The sequence below is a fragment of the Nelumbo nucifera genome, chromosome 7 (assembly GCF_055504915.1).
Source record: "Nelumbo nucifera cultivar China Antique chromosome 7, China Antique-T2T, whole genome shotgun sequence".
Classification (NCBI taxonomy): Eukaryota; Viridiplantae; Streptophyta; class Magnoliopsida; order Proteales; family Nelumbonaceae; genus Nelumbo; species Nelumbo nucifera.
The window spans coordinates 42,157,477-42,165,280 of record NC_142655.1 but is presented as its reverse complement, the minus strand read 5'-3'; the positions used below and the strand labels follow the sequence as shown (position 1 = coordinate 42,165,280).

General features: G+C 38.3%; 1 non-coding gene across 1 annotated transcript; it reads left to right on the top strand.

Moving 5' to 3' along the window:
• Positions 1-787: 787 nt before the first annotated feature.
• Positions 788-894, top strand: LOC148790417 (small nucleolar RNA R71). The gene has a single exon (XR_016078985.1). It is a non-coding gene; the product is annotated as a small nucleolar RNA R71 (small nucleolar RNA).
• Positions 895-7,804: the final 6,910 nt, after the last annotated feature.

Here is a 7,804-nt window from a genome sequence, read left to right as displayed (position 1 = left end):
GGGACTTCTAACCCAAATGTGATTTGGATTAGCAACTCCTAATCTGATTAGGAGCTGATCCCTTTAAGATTATAAAAGAAGAAGGGGGCGGCAGCCTAAAACACACACAGATCATCAGGTTTTCTTTAGTGCTGAAATCAAGAAGAGAGAATTCTGCTCCCTGCAAATTCTCTCTTGCTGCCTCCCTGTTCTTGCCGCCCTCTTTGCCAGTTCAATCTCCACTTGTGAGAGAAGTCAAGATTGGATCTTGACATCAGTCCTTTGAGAAAGGATTGAAAGGAAGCTGTGCTCACGTACCATCTTGCTGATTCTTGCAAAGGACAGAGTTTTTGGAGAAGAACACTGCTGATTCTGCTCCACCTACACTGCGCCATCTTCAGTGGGAGCAGTCTTTGGATCCTTCCTTGGGTGTGAACACCTTCGTTGGGAGATATTACTTCTCCGTATCAGGTATAATCCTTCCCACTCCTTTTTTGGTTCAGATCTGGTTCCGTTTATGGTTTAGAATTGATCATTGAAAATATGATTTTCTAAATGGGGAATATGATTCCCAGTTGAAGGGAGAGAAAAATTTTTGAAATTCGCCCCTTATTCCGCAATCTTTTGGGCGTCCATAGGATGGATCTCTCATCCCTTCAGGTAGCTATTCGACACCATCTCTTCCACTAGATCATAAGCTTCCTCTGGTGTTTTTCTCATGATTGTGCCACCTGCAACTGCATCAATAATAGAATGATTAGAGGGGGTAATACCATTATAAAAGGTTTGAATTTGATGCCAAGTTGGTATCCCATGGTGAGGACACTTCCTAAGCATCTTCTTGAATCGTTCCCATGCTTCATACAGACATTGCCTCTCTAATTGAGCAAAAGTAGTGATATCATTAATTAATTTTGCTGTTTTAGATGGTGGAAAATACTTAGCCAAGAATTTTTGGGTCAGGTCATTCCAAGTGGTGATACTTCCTGTAGGGAGTGAGTTAAGCCAATCTTTAGCTCTATTACACAATGAAAACGGAAATAGTCTAAGCCTAATAGCATCATCACTAACTCCATTATGTTTAAATGTATCACATATTTCTAGGAAGTTAACAATATGTGCATTAGGGTCATCACTTGGCAACCCACTAAATTGAATACTTGTCTGAATCATTTGAATGATTGCAGGCTTGATTTCAAAATTGTTGGCTTGAATTGTGGGCTTGCAAATACTGAAAGTAGCCCCATCAATGGTTGGATAGGTGTAGTCCAAAAGGGTGCGATTTGCTTCTGCCATCTCTTCCTTAACTTCTATTGCTGGTTCACCAATTTCAACCTCCTCTCTCATTTTACCTCTGTTGGCTCTTTTCAATAAGCGAAGGGTCCTCTCAATTTCAAGATCGAATTCTGGTAGTCCTTCTTGTCTAGTGCGTGTCATGCACTAGTGAATCTAAATACAGCTAGAATTCGAACAAATAAAATAAAAATAAAAAAAATAGAAACAGAAATAAAAAGTCCAAATTAACCAAGGTTAACAAGCTCTAATATTATTTTAGGATTAAATCCCCGACAATGGCGCCAAAAACTTGAAAGCCATGATTATAACCCTAGCAAGTGCACTAGTTATCAAGTAGTATAAAAATATCGTTTCCACGAGGATTTAACAAAATAAGTATTAGAACTACAACCTTCCCTAATTATTTGGACAATCGAATTTTAGATTTAAGAGTAAAAGCTACTGAAAAACAGAAAAAGAAAACAAGAGCAAGAGTACCAATACTGAAGTATGCAACGATTGACTGAATTCACTAGGACCTTTGGTCCGCCTAACCATTCCAGTGAATAGCAATAGATGAGATTATCCAAGATAATTTGTCATTCCCATAAGCTGAAGTTTTTCCAATTTTATTCAATATTCTTTCTCAAGATATATCAAAACTACTTCTATCAGGTAACCCCTCGATCTCTTGACTAGAGTTCTCAAGATAGAAATGCATTAAGTTCAAGAAAAAACTATTACATTCAGATGAATCATGTGTATATACCCCTATATATCATTCAATTCACACCATGAATTATTTGGTCTGCTATATGAATTTCTTTCTCGATTCATTCACATAAACCTAATCAATTAAGAGATGGTCACTCCTAATAGCATTAAGCAAGATAACTCATAGACTATATGGAAATCACGATCTTGGAAAAATCAGAATAAAAATATATTCATTGTTATATTAGGCTTTCCAAAGCCTTAGCTATAAATAAATCAGTTCATACTAGAGGAAATAAAGCAAACAAGAGGAAAGAAAGAACTCATGGTGTCGCCCTTGGAGCTGAGATTTCCTCTTCTCCTTACTGCCACCTCCTTCTTGCAGTCTTCTTGCTTGATAGATTGATTGCTCTTCTGCCTTCTTCCCTCTCTAGTCGGGCCCCCATCCCTTTATATAGCTTAAAGGGGAGGGGGTGGTCTCCAACTCCTTCTTGGAGTTTATCTTTCAAAAATAGAAAGTCTTAGTCTAATCCTACTCTTATCTCTTTATCTAGTGAACTCAATCTCTTTATCTTTCTAGGATTACATCACATATTTAAATCTATTAGGAATCTTCTCAGTTTCTTGTTCTTGCATTCGTATTAGGCTTCCTCTGCGAATTGGGTTGCTGCAAGGCTTTTCTGCAAGTTGGGCTTCAGCTGCGAATTGGGCCTTCCTATGAATTTTCCCCGACTTCAGTTCCAGATTTGACATCGATGCAAGCCGAATCTGAGAAATCCCAAAACATGCAAGTTGTAGCTTTATCTCTTATCTTTCCAGTGAGTCTTGAATCAGCCCAATCGGATCTCGGATACGAGAGTTAGGTCCAGATTACTGAATGGTGCCAAAATTATGAAAAATCATCCAATTTGCCTTGCTTTTCTCATGATGCCTTCTTTCATGCCCTCAATCATCAATCAAGAAATATGAGTCCAAATAAGTACTAATTCAGTATAAAAGACTGAATATTTGGGGATAAAAATATGATAAATTTTATTCTCATCAATAAGATTTGGATTAGGAAACTCTCTCCTAATTAGATTGGGAGGCTCATCCAAGAAGGCTATAAATAGGGGGCGAATTACTTAGATTTTCAACATAATAGCAAGCTATAGAATTCTTCCCTAGTTATTTCCGTCCCTACCCAGTTCGATCTCCAATTGTGGATCCGATCAAGAAGAGTTCTTGATATTGCTTCTTGGTAGAACAAGCAATCTGAAGTCATGCTCACCAGCCCTTGCTTGATTCTTGCTAAATAATTCATGTTCTTGCTGAAGAACTATCCTGCTGATCTTGCTTCACTACACACTATGTCTTCTTCAGTAGAAGCAGTTTTTGGTCTTCTCTTTGGGTGTGAACACATGCATTTTGAGTTATTGTTACTTCATATCAAATATATACCTCACTTCTCTTTTGGTTTCAGATCTAGTTCGGTTTTGGATTCAAGAATGAACCTTGAAAATGTGGTTTTCTAAATTAGGGAATACAATTCTCGGATGAGAGAAAAAAAATTTGTAAAATTTCGCCCAACCTTCCTACAGGGTTCGGCCATCCATTTGATGGATCTCCCATTCCTTCAGTGGTATTAGTGCCAGGTTGAATTCTTGAACCAAAACTAAACCAGATCTGATCTATGCAAATCGACAGAAATCGTTTTACCCGATTTGCGCAGTTTGCAGCTTCGTTGGGAAATTGGTTCCCAATTTTGGACGAATGATCTGAAAATTAAATCTTTATTAATCTGCAATATATCTATAATTGTTCTATTTATATTTCTTGGATTTTGGGCTGTTCGTGCAGTGGAGATCGAAATCTTTTATTGGCGCAATGAATCTGTGCAACTATTGTATTCTATTCATTCTTGGTCTGTAAATAATTCTTTTTATTATTTCTAGATGGAATGTATAGGATTTGATTTTGATGTAAATTAATAAAGAAATTAGGCTTTTTTTCTATTTTATTTCGTTGGAAGAAGAAGCTGGTTCACGTGGAGGAGAGGACACTTGCGTAGATGAGAAATATGCAATTTGCGATTTGCAGAAATCAAATCTGCAAGCTGCGACTAATCTTTTCCTTGCAGGTTTGGATCCACACGATCAACCCACTAATATGTTTATTTGCTGATTATTGACTATCACTTATCAGCCATGATTAATTTTCGAATCATCTTCTTGAATTGGAACTTGAGTTAAACACCAAATTCTAGACCCATTTGACCTAGATTGGACCAAATTGGTTGGACCGAATCTGTGGTTCAATATGGGTTGTTCACAGTTCTGAAATTTCATATCTGGGCCAAGGGTTTGATGGCTAATTGTAAGATGCAATTCGGCCCACCTCTGTAAAACCCTGTTTTAATTTGTTAAAACTGCTCTTGCCCAATTCAGCATAAATGCGAGATGGGCCGAACTGCTCTTTGTAGTTCAGCCCATATACCTAGATAATATTATTTGATAATATTATGGACTTTAAATGGGCTGAAAAGGTTTTAAATTTTAATTATGGGTTTTATAGTTATTTAATTGATTGGATCAAATGTGGATGTTCATGCATGTGACGTATGTGATGTGATGTGCTGTGTACATGGGCCATAAGCACTTGGCCCATGTTAATTCGATAGTGGCTCTTTCGAACACCATGGCTGAATGCACATCATTGCAATGGTGTCCTTAAGATCATTGGTTGATCTCCCTTCTCAATGGGGCCCGCTTCAGTTTCTTCCCAAGAGAAACACCCCGAAACCCTAACCATTTTGGGCCCACTTTGAATCTGACTTTGAGAAAGTCAGTGGGAGCCACTTTGGTTTGACATAAATCAGATCTAGGAAGTTATCCTTTTCGTTCCCTCTAGTAAATATAAGTGCATATAATAGGGAATTTCATATGATGAATTCTCTAAAGGCCTTCCATCATTAGTATGAAGGTTGGTTGTATTGGTGGGTGGAGATGCACCATAAAATTAGGCTATCCATCTACTAATGCAGTTGTCTGAATTGCTTCATAAGATGATAGGGGCATTATAGACTGATGTGGGAGGGGCCTATCCTAAAATGGAAGACTCTCTCATGGTACCTTGGTGTTCACGAACATGATGGGTGAGCACTTTACTGGACAAAATGGTTTAACCTAAAATGGCTATGAACCTTGTCTAACAGATGCCAAAGAGAAAGCTCATAAGATGAGTGGATGGGATCCTTTACAGAAGGTGGTGGGATTTTACAGTTGAAATAGTTGGCTCCATGCACACCATGTGGTTTCCCACATTTTTATAGACACAACTATCTCTGTCACTGAGATTGGAGGGAATCGCAAAGATACCCAAAATGGAAATGGAACATAGATTAAAAGCCCTTTCTATGTGATGACATGAATCAATTAGGTTGTGGACTTATAAATCTTCTTTGCCTTTACCAGAAATGGCAAACGGAAATTTCACCAAGTTGTTGGATGATAACAAACTCAAGGACCCTAATTATGCTGACTGGTTCCGAAACCTTATGTTGGTTTTGACGTCCAAGAAATTGGACAAAATTGCTAAGAACCATGCTCTGGATCATCCAGGTAACAAGGCTTTTGAGGCCCAAAGGAGAGAGAATCAAGAATGGGAAGAGAAAAATTCTCTTGCCTGGTGTTATATTATAGCCTCTTTAGACAATCCGATACAATGACAATTCAATAAGATCGAAGTGTCCAAGGATATATTGGATAATTTGAAGACAATGTACGAAAAGCATAATCGTTCTACTCGACAGAAGGTCTTAAAATTGTTTATGACCGCACAAATGACCGAGAACCAACAAGTTCATGACCATTGTCTAAAGATGATGGGTTATATCAATGAACTAGAGACTCTCAGTTCAGGGCTAGATCATAACACCAAAATTGATGTTGTTCTCAATTCTTTGCCTCCATCCTTCAATCAGTTTATCATGAATTACAACATGAATAAGATAAACGTTAGCCTTCAGGAACTCAACAATATGTTGTAGAGGGCTGAAGAACTGATTAAGAAGGATAAGCCGATAGCCATGCTTGTTGAAGGTGGCAAATCGGGCAAGAAAAAATGGAAGGCTAAAAGAAAGGCTCAGAAGAAGGGTAGCAAAACCAAAAAGTAGAAGAAAGACAAGGCATTGGATGCCTGTCACTTCTGCAAGCAGACTGACCACTAGAAGAGGAATTGTCCTCAGTACCTGGAGACTAAGAAACAAGGTATGTTCGATTCTTCCATCATAATGACCAATCTGTTGGTTGCTTCTGCCTCCTGGTGTATTAACTCTAGGGCTTCTACTCGTGTGTGTAACTCACTGTAGGGGTTCAAGATAAGTAGAAGACTGAGTGATGGAGAAGTGACTCTTTACTTGGGGACTTCTACAACTGTTGCAGCTACAACCATAGGAACTGTAGAATTAGTTTTCAGAGAAGGGTTATTGTAATAAAAGATTGTCTTTTTGTACCTAATTTAAGAAGAAATTTGATTTATGTCTCAAAATTGTGCATGGATGGTTATTTTATTTTATTTAGTAATGTGAATACTATTAAATGGAATAACAAATTCCTTGCATATGGGGAACTTGAGATTGATCTCTATGTTCTTCATCCTTCTCTAGAAACAAATATAACCGAAACAACCTCGATAATAAACCCCAAGAAAAGAATCCGAGGTACAGTTAGTCCCACATGCCTATGGCATTACTAATTTGGCCACATTAACATAGATCATATCACAAGTTTGGTAAATGATGGTTCTTTGGATTTTCTAACTGTAGAAGATCTTCCAACCTGTGAACCTTGCCTTCAGGGTAAGATGATGAAACGATCATTTACTGGTATGCCTGAAAGATCTACAGGCACACTTGACCTGATACATACTGATGTATGTGGTCCCCTAAATGTTAGGACAAGTAATCAGCATGTTTATTTCATAACCTTTACTAATGATTATTCTCGGTATGGTTACGTGTACCTAATGAGACACAAGTCTGAATCCTTTGAAAAGTTCAAGGATTTCAAATAAGAAGTCGAGAAACAGTTAGGAGGATAAATTAAAGTTTTTTGATTAGATCGAGGTGGTGAGAATCTCTCTGACGAATTAAGGGACTACTTAAAGGACAATGGGATAGTATCACAATTAGCCCCTCCCGCTACACCACAGTTAAACGGTGTGTTAGAGAGGAGGAATCTGACCCTATTGGATATGGTCCGATCACTTCTCATCCACTCAAAATTACCTACATCCTTTTGGGGATATGCACTGGAGACTGCAATTTACGTGCTGAACCGGGTTCTAACCAAATCCGTTCCGAAGACTCCCTATGAGCATTGGACTGGTAAGAAACCAAGTGTGAGATACTTGAGGATTTGGGATTGTCTTGTACATGTTAAAAGAACAAGTGTAGACAAATTAGAATCTAAGACCAGCCATTGCCTATTAGTAGGTTACCCAAAAGGCTTTTTGTAGGTTACCTATTCTGTGATCCAAAAGAACAAAAGATGTTTTGTAGTCAAAATGCCTGTTTCTTAGAAGAAGATTACATCCTAGAGAATCTTCAGCAAGAAGTTGTTCTTGATGAGGAGTGCCCAGGAGTAGTGGGAAATGTCCCACAAGCTCCAGATACTCAACTTAGAAGGTCTACCCAGGTATCCAGGCCTCTAGTTCGTTACGACTATGACCAAGAAAGTTACTTGGTGGAAGCCATGACAAGTGAGGAGGATCCCATGACTTATGTGAATGCTATGTTGGACATAGATGCCATGAAAGCCGAGATGGACTCGATGGAGACTGACAAGGTCTAGACTCT